Genomic DNA, 12,852 nt, shown 5'->3' with positions numbered 1-12,852 from the left:
GAGTCCCTGGCAACAAGATTGCCTCTTGTATCCATGGGTTTGATTTACGGAAAAACATCCTCACCATTCTGTGATTTTTCTTCCAGTTCAAACAGTTTCAGAAGGATGAAGTAGGAGGAACATTCAAATCTGACAGTGGCTGGGTACTTCCAATAACACCTGGGCACTTCTGGTGCTTGGTGGGTGCTGGTGATGATTGCCAAGCACTTTCGATACTAGATGTGCGTTGGCCGTGAACTCACAGTAGGAAGAGGAAGCCACAGAGAGCACCAGGAGCAGGGTATGTGGGCCATGAAGGTGACAGCTGTGCTTTTAAGGTTGCACAGGTGACCACAGCAGCTGGGTTTGCAACAGGACACTCAAGGACAGTGAGTTTGGTAACAGGCTATCCCTAGGGAGAGGGGACATGGTCTGGGATGCATTAGAAAAACTGAAAGGCTGTTTTTTCCCACCCCTGGTGTGAGGTGTTGAAATTGTGTTGTTTCTGCAGCAAACTACAGTGGTACCTCAGGTTACATATGCTTCAGGTTACAGACTCCGCTAACCCAGAAATAGTGCTTCAGGTTAAGAACTTTGCTTCAGGATGAGAACAGAAATCACACTCCGGCGGCGCAGTAGCAGCAGCAGGAGGCCCCATTAGCTAAAATGGTCTTCAGGTTAAGAACAGTTTCAGGTTAAGAACGGACAGTTTCAGGTTAAGAACAAATGGACAAATCTCTGAATAAGTGCAAATAATTCAGCTTGAGGATAGGGAGAGTAAGAAACATGAAGAACGTGGCACTAAAGTACTTGGCAGTACTAGCAGGGAAGGTGGAGCCATTTCTCGGAAATGAACTCGTTGGAAATGAACTCATTCATGGACTAGCAGTCAATGAAGTCAGTATTTGCAGAACAAAATATTTTTTCTTCCTCAGGGAGATATTTGTACAACAAAAACAGAGTGTACAGTAGGCATAGACCAAGGAGTAGCATTCTCTTTTTCTACTGGCCTCAGGGTTTTTAGTTGAGGCAACTGAAACAAAAATAAAGTAAGGCAGAAATTTATTTAGAAAAGGAGTTGCTGGCATTTAATTGCAACTGATTATTTGGCATGTTGAATAATAATAATAATAATAATAACAACAACAACAACAACAATTTGTGAAAAGACAGAAACTAGGACCTGGCTTATATATGACATAGGGGTGCCAGGGTGTGGGTGGGTTGGTGTGTGAAAGGGGGCAAACAGCCTGCAGGCTCCACTCAGCTGTAGGCCTCGAATGTATTATTTCAGTCATCTGAGAGAGATGAAAAAGTCATTGTAACTTGTGCTCAGTTACTCAGTGAAACCTAGCCAATGGATCTGGGCTACAGAGTGATAGGTGAAGCCTTTCAGCTATTTATTAACATTAGAAATGGTTCAAGATTGCACTGCAAGTTCAGCAAAAACGACATTGATGGCATGAAACCATCCCCCCACCCCCCACCAAAGCCTAGGAAATGTATTGCATGCTCAGTTGCAAAACCAACAAACTTTTATCTGTAGCGGAAATGGATCTGCTTGAAAAGTCAGGTATCTGAAGAAGTGTGCATGCACACGAAAGCTCATACCAAGAACTAACTTAGTTGGTCTTTAAGGTGCTACTGGAAGGAATTTTTTTTGTTTTTTCTAAAAGTTATGTAATTCAAAATGTTACTTCAACATGTTATCCTGGCCTAGAGAATAGGGCAGATTCTCAAACTTATGTATGTGTAAATAAGAGCCTTTGTAAATCCAAAGGATGAGTCCTGATGGTGCTATAATGTGTTAGGTAGCACTTCCAGGTCTAATTTCACAACTCAGCATAGGCAATTATTTGAAAGCACCACACTCAAAAGATTTCTTCCCGCTATGTTGCTTCCAGTACCAGCACTTCACAATGGTTGTGTCCAAGAAAGCACATTAAAAAATAGAAATCAATTCTGTTTATGCATTTAAAAAGCCAGTATAGATTATTTGTGGCCTGGAGACACAGGAAGAATTAGAAATGTCTTTTGCTTGTTTGCACTGTAGACTTAGCAAACACTTTATGAACAGTGTGCTGTTTTGCTTCAAGTGTGTGGTAAAACTTTCAGAGGCTGATTTAATTAATATTTGTGTGTACAGATCTGTATTCATGTTTACAGACTTTTCTGGGGAAAGTCAATATGGATTTTTATAAGCAACTCAGCAGTATTTCCCTGTTAACATACAGTAAATATGTGACATAGGATGTGGGTGGCACTGTAGTCTAAACCACAGAGCCTATGGCTTGCCAATCGGAAAGTCGGCAGTTCGAATCCCCACGATGGGGTGAGCTCCCTTTGTTTGGTCCCAGCTCCTGCCAACCTAGCAGTTCGAAAGCACGTCAAAGTGCAAGTAGATTAATAGGTACCACTCCAGTGGGAAGGTAAACGGTGTTTCCGTGTGCTGCTCTGGTTCACCAGAAGCAGCTTAGTCATGCTGGCCACATGACCTGGAAGCTGTCTGTGGACAAACACTGGCTCCCTCGGCCTATAGAGCAAGATGAGCGCGCAACCTCAGAGTCGTCCACGACTAGACCTAACGTCAGGGGTAAAGGTAAAGGGACCCCTGACCCTTAGGTCCAGCCGTGACCGACTCTGGGGTTGCGGCGCTCATCTCGCTTTATTGGTCGAGGGAGCCGGCGTGCAGGTTCCAGGTCATGTGGCCAGCAGGACTAAGCCGCTTCTGGCGTCATCAGGTACGTCATCTGGTACGTCAGGGGTACCTTACCTTTAAATATGTGACATTATATTTCATGTTAAAGTGGTGACATTTGGATATCCCTAAAAGATCAATCCCATCTGTTACCTTTATATCCTGCCTTTACGCTGAAAGACAACAGAGGTTGGATGGATTTCATGGGGAGCTGGGAAAGGTATTTGGAGCCAATAATCTTCACTGAAACCACAACAAGGTCTAAAAGGGGCACGGAACTGGGCTTGCAAATAACCAATCTATTTTCTGACATTATAGAGTAACATTTTCGTTAGCTGAGCCCAATTCCAAACTAACCCAGAAAGTTTCACTCACCACTAGAGTGAGAAAGTGCTATACTAGGATGTGGGAGACCAGGGTTCAAATCCCCATTCGGTCATGAAGCTCCCTGGGTGACCTTGGACCAGTCACAGTCTCTCAGCCTAACATTCGTCACAGGGTTGCTGTAGGATTATATGATGGGCCGGAGAATCAGAAACACCACCCAAAGCTCCTTGGAGGAAAAGTAGGTTATAAATGTAACAAATAAATGATTATAATAATTTCAACCAGTTATCTTTGTGTGGACAGAGTTTAGCACTGACACAATCCTTGTATACCACTGAATTCTGTATGGAGCAAGAGTGGACAGAATAAAGGTGTCATAGGAAAGGGCATGAGTTTGGGAAGAATCCAGCACACACGCCACAGGGATCATTATTGCCCCCTTTGATGCTGTATTGTTACGCCAACAGAAGGGGTGGCAGACCTTCCCATCCAAGTCAAAGTGGAATTCCAATTACTAGAATTCTCCCTTTGGTACACAAGGGAAACTGTACTGGTTTAGCAAAGACATTGATTCATCAGTTTTTGGTAGTGTCTGCTGCACAGAGGAGAAATGAGGTTACTACTGGCCCAAAAAATTGGTCCCCTAAATCAAGTAAATAAATAAAAATACTTAGCTAACTGACCAGTTGTGTCACAGGTAACTCAGTTCTGCCCCCACAGCATAAAGCCTGTCACCCCCTAAAATAAATCCTGGCCACACCCATGGATCACAGCCAGCTTTGTTGGTGAATGCCAAGTACACCACGCCACCTACTGTCCTTGGTGGCCAAATAATGCTGACCCCATTTGTCAACATCATTGTATCAGAGCTAGTGCATGTGGAGCCGAACAAACAATAATCAAGGATGCTAGATGGATAAAGACTGTTTGAGTGATTATATTTTATTCCCAACCATTAACTCTTCATATGTGGACAATTAGGGGACCACCAAAGGAGGGGGAAGGGAAGCTAGGTTATGTGGAATAGAACCACACTAAGGTGGTAGCACTCTTTCTCAGTCACTCCCAGCAACCCTTACCGAGCACCTAGACTAGACAAAAGAACTGCCTGTTGCAACTGCTATAAAGTATTTATTGCTTTACTTCGGCCTCTTGGCTCCACAGCAGGCAGGCACCCATCCAACATTCACAGGCAAGGCTTTTTCTCAAAACCCGCCTCCCCCCATGCCATGGAGATCACAAGCTCACAACAGCAGCCAGTGGAAAATCAGGTGATTGGTTGCGTGGTTACCATCCTATTTAGCATTATGGGTTCCTAGGGTAGAATCCAGTCTGTGCCTTTGCACTAACAGAAGGGGTTTCCACCCAGCAGAAGTGTCTTCTAATAAAAGGGGTTGAGGGTGTCATGTGATAAAGGTATTTGACAGCAGAAGCAGTAAAGAGGGAAGGGGAAGATTGCTGATTCCACATGAAATCCCCAGTTGCCCACTCCCAAATGAACGCCAGGGAATTGGGGGACCCCTACCTCCTCTGCAGTTAAGTGGAGGTCTCCATATGTACAAGACATCAACTGAATTCCACTCATATCATCAGCCTGTTTCTTAATGAAATTGTATTGAAAGCATTTTTAAACTACCAGTTCAGATTCTCAGGATTCTAGCAAGATACCAAGTTCTTCAGATGGATGGCCCTTCCTCTGTAATATCGTTTGTTGGTGATAACCAGTGATCATATTGTGAATCAAATACTGACAATAAATAAGATTGAAACAAGGCAAATTGAAACTCTTAATTTAGCACAGCTACCTGCAGCAGTTATGGTATGTCTCATCATTACATATCTATAAATATATAGCAAGCTGGTGTTGTGTAAACCATCTGCTGTTGCTAGGCAATAAAAACACTATGCTAATGTCAATAATAAATGACATAGGAGCTACAAGGAGAATTTGCATTAGATGAGGATAGAGTGTGTGAGTTTCCTGGGCTGGATCAGGCAGATAATCTTTTGTGAGAAGGGATGTTGTGTTATAAACTACATGGGTGGGTAAAATGGCACATACTGCATTTGCTAGTCTCAAAGCCATGGCTGTTTAATACCCACCCCAATTCTCAACTTCTAGTGTGATGTTTAAAGGTGGTTTTACAGTCAAGGAGTGTATACATTTTATTAAATAAATTATGAGATAAAATGTGCCGAAGTGACCAATGTCCTGTGATTAGTGCAGAAATTCTGCACTTGCTGTCAGCTTTCAAAAGATTGTAATGAAAGGTGACAGTCCATGTTGCCTGTATCTTCCCTGCTTTCCCCCCATGTGCTGTAGTCATCCATAACTACAGATTCACAAATTGGATTCTTGCCATTTGACTACAGCATCAGTCATTCATTCGACAGCCATTTTTTCTCCTAGCATATGCTGACAGTTGCAAGTGGCTCTAAATTAATGCACATTTGGGAGTGGTGTCGGTGAGTCGCAACACTTCTAGCCACAGTTTTCAGCCATTTTGTGTTTTGCATCATCAGAGCATGGTGAGGCAGTTATGTACACACTGCAGGGGCATGCGGGATTCAGCCCCTGCATCACTGTTGAGTGGATGCAATACATGCCAAAAGCCAATCTAGATGAATCCTGTACATGCACAGGAGCTTCTTGCTAGAGGCTGATATAGCTGGAAGATGGTTGACTATCATGACCTAGAATTACCCTAACAGAGTTACCTCCGACTTACCTCAGGCCACTGATTTTGTGTGCAATGATAGGACAGCAAAGATATTTATTGTAAGTGGGATTTTCTGTCTGAGGTACCTGGACATGGGATGGGCACCATTCACTGCTTAGTCTCAGGCAATAAAATATCTTTGAATGTTTTGCATGCTAATTTCAAATTATGTGAGACCCAGGCTGAGAAGATCATGGGAAGAGGTCTAGAATTTGCTCTTTGACCTAACTGATAAATTGTCCCTGTAATATGACTGCCAGAAAAAACAAACAAACAAACACAACAGATTGATGGCCAGGAGGCTCCCATGTTACACCAGTATCACAGAGAAAAGACAGTCACACCAGGTGATGTGATATTTACTACAAATGCCATCATCAATGGTGGCAGTACTGGAACAGGAAATAACTGACAACCAAACTATCCACATGACTTAATGGTAATCTACATGTCAGGGATACTTCCTGTGTCAGTACTGAACCAACAATGCAAGGTGTGAGCATAGGTTTGCATGCCCAATGTGTGGGCATAGTTTTCCAGTAGAAACCACAGTGCAAATATAGCCCATAAATGGTGTCTTAGTGAGAGCAACATGACCACTGGGATGATCCCAGAGAGAATAAACGTCATGGTGCATCTTTTACAGTGATGCTAAATGCCTTCATCTACTCAGCTGCAACAAAACATGTCTCTCCCGTATCAGTCTCTACAGACACAGCAATGCTGTAACTCTCCAACAGTTTTACTTTACACCTGATGGCACGCACTTCCATTGTCTTTCCAGACAGATGCATGACAAGTAAAAAGTTGTCACCCCTCCCCACCTTCTCACTATATAGAAGGATCTGGCAACTTCTGTTTCAGTGTATCTGAAGAAGTGTGCATGCACACGAAAGCTCATACCAAGAACTAACTTAGTTGGTCTTTAAGGTGCTACTGGAAGGATTTTTTTTTTGTTTTAAGTAAAAAGTGAGTTCATGACACATGGAAACCTGACTATGCAACATATGAAGTAGATAGAATTTCTCTTTGCACTTAATTTCTTTTGGGTAGGTTAAACCTTGACACTCAAATTACAGGGAAGTACAAAGCAATTGCCATATAATACTTAGATATACCAGTCATTTTCTTGTTAAACAAGAAAAATGAGTCTGGAAAATGTTAACTAATTTTCCTTATCAAGTTTAAGTATGTTTGCCTCTTGGCAACAAAACTAAGAAAGCATTAATATAAAATAGGGATGAAAAGGAAGAAGAGGTCCTAATTTGGCCCAAGGCCATTTCCCCACGTTATGTAAAATGCCAGGTGGCTGAGTTTTTGTCAACAGTTAGAGTTGTGAATAGCACTATTTAGCAGGAAGAAAGGCGAATGGAAATCCTCATTATTACATATTTTACATGGCTGTTTTTGTATATATTTTAAAATTTTATATATGGATGTTTTATGATGACCTATTTGTAATGCCTAATAAAGGTTTGGCAAAGTAAGTAAGTAAGTATAATGCCAGGTGAAGTGCAGCTACAGAGGAACTATCGGGGAACAATTGTGCTCCCAATTGTGCCTTGGCAAAGAGGGCTTGTTTTCAGCACCCTGAATGGAGCCAGTCCCACTGAGTGTTGCTGCCTTACATCATTTCCCAACAGTGCATCTTTCTAGAAAAATAGAACCAGTCAGGGCAACCAATCCCAGTAGAGCTTGCAGACAGCTCTGATCAGCTGAACACCATTGGGCTCGGCTGCACTTGGGAGTTTTTGATTGTGAATACACAAGTGCAGCTGAGCCCCAACAAAAGCAGGATTTGCAATTGGTGCTGATCAGCTGCAAGAGTGCATTCTGGATTCTTTCCTGTGAAGTTGATGTCATGGTGATGGCAGCTAAGCATTATCACTTATTTTTAGGTCTGGTCTTATTATTTGGAGGAATCAAAGGATGGATATTTGTGCAAAAAGAAAGAAAGAAAAGTTGACAGTGTTGAAAAGTGAACCACCCCCCTTCTTTGTTTCTTCAGTGACTGCTGTGAAAGGCATCTAAGAGCAAGGCATTTGCTTGATTAGTACTATTGCTTCATCTCTGGCTGTGGCACCACAAAGTTTCAGGTCTATGTGGGGTGCCCTCAACCTTTTATGGGGGTGAGGAGAGGACTGCATTCGTTGTTTGAACTGGTACCCCCATGTGCGCTACACCTGCTCTATTGTATGTGGCCGTGGCTCTACCTATAGCCCTCTCCTGGTCTATACAACTGGGTCCATAGGCTGAGATGCTGGGGGATTACAAAAGTCCTCTCAGGTGTATTTTGCCTATCTAGTGCTGTGTGGTTGGAGTTGCTCTGTCTTAAGGGGAAAGTATGGCTTCCAGCCTTGCCTCCCAACTTTTGTGTGAACAGCAAAGAAGGTGCTTGAAGGCTGTGTGTGTTTGCGCTGCTAGGGACTCTGTACAGAGGTCTGGAGTATGCCAGTTGGTGGACTCCTGGCAGTCTGTTGTGGTGTTTCAGATTGCTTGGTTATATTTTGCATCTTCCCTGTGTATATAATGCAGCCTGGCCCGTTTTGGCACCTGAAGTGAATTGGGAATGTGCCACTACTTACCCTGCTGCCGCTGCCACGCCCCACCACTTACCACTTCTGCTTTGGGGGCCAGCGGGGTACTGCCTCTTGTACCTTGACTGCCACAGGTGGCTGCTTCACCTGCATGACATGGCTCTGGTAATATGGGGAAGGAGCAGTCTTGCCTTTTACAGCCTTAAATGGCTTGGAAACAGAATACCTAAAGGACTGCTTATGTGCTTGCCAAGTCAGCTGACCTGTATGTCCCACCTTTATCTGAAGACTGGTATATTTGGTAGAAGCATGGGAGAGGGCAAGGTTAGTGACCATGCCCTGGAAGATCTGTCTAGCTTTCATTGTGTTTTGCTTTCACGGCCAGGATAAGACGTCTTTATTGAGGCAGGCATTTAATTTTAGCTAGCCTCTTAGGATTTCTATACAGCAGAGTTTACTGTGTGTTTGCAGCTGTTTGCAATCCCATTTAATTTGTATAGTCTGCATAGCATTAATCCTTCAACACTACCAGTCTCAATACAGTAGTACCTCGGGTTAAGTACTTAATTCATTCCAGAGGTCCGTTCTTAACCTGAAACTGTTCTTAACCTGAAGCACCACTTTAGCTAATGGGGCCTCCTGCTGCTGCTGCCGCACCACCACCACACGATATCTGCTCTCATCCTGAAGCAAAGTTCTTAACCTGAGGTAATATCTCTGGGTTAGCGGAGCCTGTAACCTGAAGCATATGTAACCCGAGTTACCACTGTATTTTTTTGGTTGCCCAATATGAGAGTAATCTACTAAATTTGGGGAAATTGGGCTCAAACCGCTCTACTGAGGGTTTATGATTAGGTATTTGTTTTGGTGTTTTTGGGTGGGTGGATCAATTGCCACTTTCTGCTACTCACCTTTCCATGCCTGCAATTTGCTCAGCACTTTCTTTTTTTCCTGTGATGGTCCCGTGCTTTTTCCCCGGGGGGGTACTCAAGAGTTCGCAGTACTGGCATCTCTTTTTGTTGTTGTTAAAAAGTGTGATACTTACTGTAACAACTTCATGGGTCTATTTTTCTAGGAAAAAAATCACTGCTTGTAACTATTTTTAGTGCTCTCCTGAATGGAGGATTCCCAGCCCCTCCACTGGATCTCTTCCTGTGGCCAGGAAGCGGACAGGTTGTGGGGAGGGGGGAGAGGAAAGGAAGGCTTTACTTGTCTTCACTTAAATGTTGTTGTTTTTAATCACTTTTCAATATTTTTCTCATTCCTTTAAATGTCACGATTGGTTTTTAAGGGTACCATAAGATACAATGTAAGCGATGCCAATATCTAAAGATGGGATGGTTGAGAGAGGAACTCACATGGTTTTCAGAAAAGCCGCATACTATCAGGTGCATTACAGGATAATTATTCTGAACTTCACACTAATGGTGAAAAAATGGTATTGGAAAAACTTGAGGTATATATAGACAATGGGTTTGTATACAACTGTAGCCAAACATAATGCATCTGTATGGGGAGGTAGAATGTGTTTATTGATTTTTAAGTAATATATTAAAATATACAAATATCTGTGGCATTTATGGAACTAAAACTTTGGTATACTTTTGCCTAGTTTGCTCAACTTATAAGCTAGTATTTTAATATTTGATGGTACAGATGTGTTTTTACATATCTTTTGGCAGATAAACACTATTTTACTGTGGGAACTATAATGTGAATTCTGTAAAGTAACATTGATTCTCATACAGCTCTCATAACAAAGAGTTATACACCTAAAACTGCACATAGACCAAACTTTTAAAGCACCCCCCCAAAAAATTTGTGAACTGTAATTTACCCTCTCCAGAGCTACAGTTCCCAGCACCTTAAGAAACTAGAGTTTTCAGGATCCTTAGGGTGTGTGTGCTTTAAATGTATAGTGTATATGCAACCTAAAGCATGTTAGAACTAATACTGAGCTTAATATGTGACTGCATCCTGCAATCTTAATCATTGCGTTTGCCACATAAAATAACAACAGTGAAATGCAATTGTAGGAAAAGCAAAACTCACTGAAGTTCTAATATAATTGCAGTCAATTGTAATTCTGCGACTGATTTGAATTTATTTATTCTGATCCACCCATGTTGATGGGTTCACAGAAGCAGACTTCCACTACTACACACCTGCAGGATGAAAGTACTTTCACAAATTCATACTGATGGCGTCCAACAACAGGGGATGTGTGCTGCTGGAAGACGGTATCAATCATTTGTTCTGAGAGCAGGTACTATCAAGTTAAACTGCCTGAGTGTAGCATTACGGAACACCAGGCAGACACACATCAGTCCATTGCTAAATGCCCCTTGTTTTTAATTTGTTAACTCATAGGAAGACCATTCCAAGTGATTTTAGGTCTGGTTTCCTGAAAATATAAGTATGCCTTTCCTTGATTATAATTCAGGGATCCTCCTTGGTTACAGCCCATAATACTTCATGTTAATTCAATGACACATACATTCAAAACTATATTAATTAACATTTTAGTCTTTCTCTAGTGTTCATCATATATATATTCTGTTTTCTTTTTGTTTTTGTTACGGAATTTTCCAGCTATATTTAAAGCACCAGCATAGTGGTTACTGTTGAAAAGTCAAGAGTGCACAGGAAAAGGCTGAAAGGCTTTTCAGGAAATGAAGGTAGTCTGGTACAATACCTGCATTGATAAGACTAATGAACAAATTAGAAATGGAGAAGCCTTATTGACTCTATTCTTTCATCCCATAACTTGAAGTTACCTAAGTGAAATGAATAGATTTACTTCATTTCAAGAAAGAAGAGTCCTAGGCACAATGCATTTTCTTTTAAAAGCGTATTTTCAGATAATTGTGTTGTACTATTAATGGGGATATAATATTGTAAAATATATAGCACCTCTACTCTTGTGTAACATACAAATGCCATTAAAAATATTACATTCCCATGTTTCTTTCTTTCTCTCTCTCTCTCTCTCTCTCTCTCTCTCTCTCTCTCTCACACACACACACACACACACAGCCTCCAACATTACTCAGATGAAAATAGAAACGTCCTATTCTACAACAACAACTTTATTATTTATAAAGTGCCCCAGCCACTCTGGGTGGCTTCCAACATATATAAAAACATAACATAACATTAATTTTTTTAAAAAAAACTTCGCTAAACTGCCTTCCCCTAAACTGTCTTCTAAAGGTTGTATAGTTACTTATCTTCTTGGGGGGGGGTGTTGGGGGGCATAACTCCATACCCTCCAACATTTCTCCAGTGAAAATAGGGACATCTGTGAAAATAGGGACATCCAGTGAAAATAGGGACATCCCAACATTAATTTTATGAAAATAGGGATATCCTAAGGAAAAGCGGGAAATTCCGGGATCAAATCTGGAACAGCTTCTGTAAATCTGGACTGTACTTGGAAAATAGGGACACTTGGAGGGTTTGCGCATGTCATGAAAAACAGTTAAGTCCTTTTTTACCTTTATCAGAGCATTTTCAAGAAAGACAAAACGACACAATTCCCTTCAGATTACAACCCTTTATTGATTAACAAGCAACAAGCAAGAAGGACTAATTCATTCATCACTCATTCATTCATTTATTCCTTTCATACCTACCCTACTCATAACATTATATTAACCGAGAAACATACTTTATTGAGTATGCGGTAAGTCCCACTGATATCAAGCACTCCAGTTTATTTCATAGGAGTGTGCTAAGCACATGTTTAATTAGGGCTGAATTAGGGGTGAGACTGGAGGGCTGCAGGGAAAAGGGGAAGATAGGAAAACTCCTTTCAAAAATTAGTTTCCAAGCCACAATGTTTAACACACTAAATAATTATAACATTAAGTGTTCAATATAATGTTACATTTGTAAGTTTCCAAATATCGTTCTTCATTCCTTTTTGAGGAATGCAGATTATTATTGTTCTAAGATTTGAGGTTCTACAAATATTTATACTTTTTAGTCCTTTTAAAAAAGTCTAACTCTGGCAATTTGCAAAGCAGAGAAATTGTGGGGCACTGTGTATTCCCACATTTTATACTTATTGTTACAGAAGTTGGGTGCCTGCCCCTCTCTCTGCCAAGTGGCAGCAAGAGCCCATGGGGTACACAGAGTCTGTGGTCCTTTGGAGACTGGAGACACCATGGAGACTGTTGTGGCTTTAAGAAATGTGGTTTATTCACCTATAATGAGTAGGTGAATTCATTCAGTCTGCATGGAGGGAGTCCAGATCTTACAGCATGGTCCTTTCAAGAGGGGCTTGTACCCCCACAGCCTCACAGGCAGCCTTCAGGCAGTCTGCTCAAGATGGATCTAAGACCTTCTTCCTCCTCCCTCCTCCCAGCAACCCTTGCTCCCAAGCTCCCTTTCCCTGTCAACTCAAGCACATAGTTCTTCTGGCCACCTTCCAAACACCTCAGGGGAGGGAGGGGGTTCTCTTGTACTGTGAATGACCCTCTATTGTTCTTTGGTGGCCCTAGGTCAGCCAGGTTGTTTTGCAGAAGCTAGCCCAGGACCTCCTCTGCATCTTGCATTCTCCTTTTATATCCCAAATAATCAAAATCCT

This window comes from Podarcis muralis, chromosome 3 (genome assembly GCF_964188315.1).
Source record: "Podarcis muralis chromosome 3, rPodMur119.hap1.1, whole genome shotgun sequence".
NCBI lineage: Eukaryota > Metazoa > Chordata > Lepidosauria > Squamata > Lacertidae > Podarcis > Podarcis muralis.
This window is presented reverse-complemented; position numbering follows the sequence as displayed.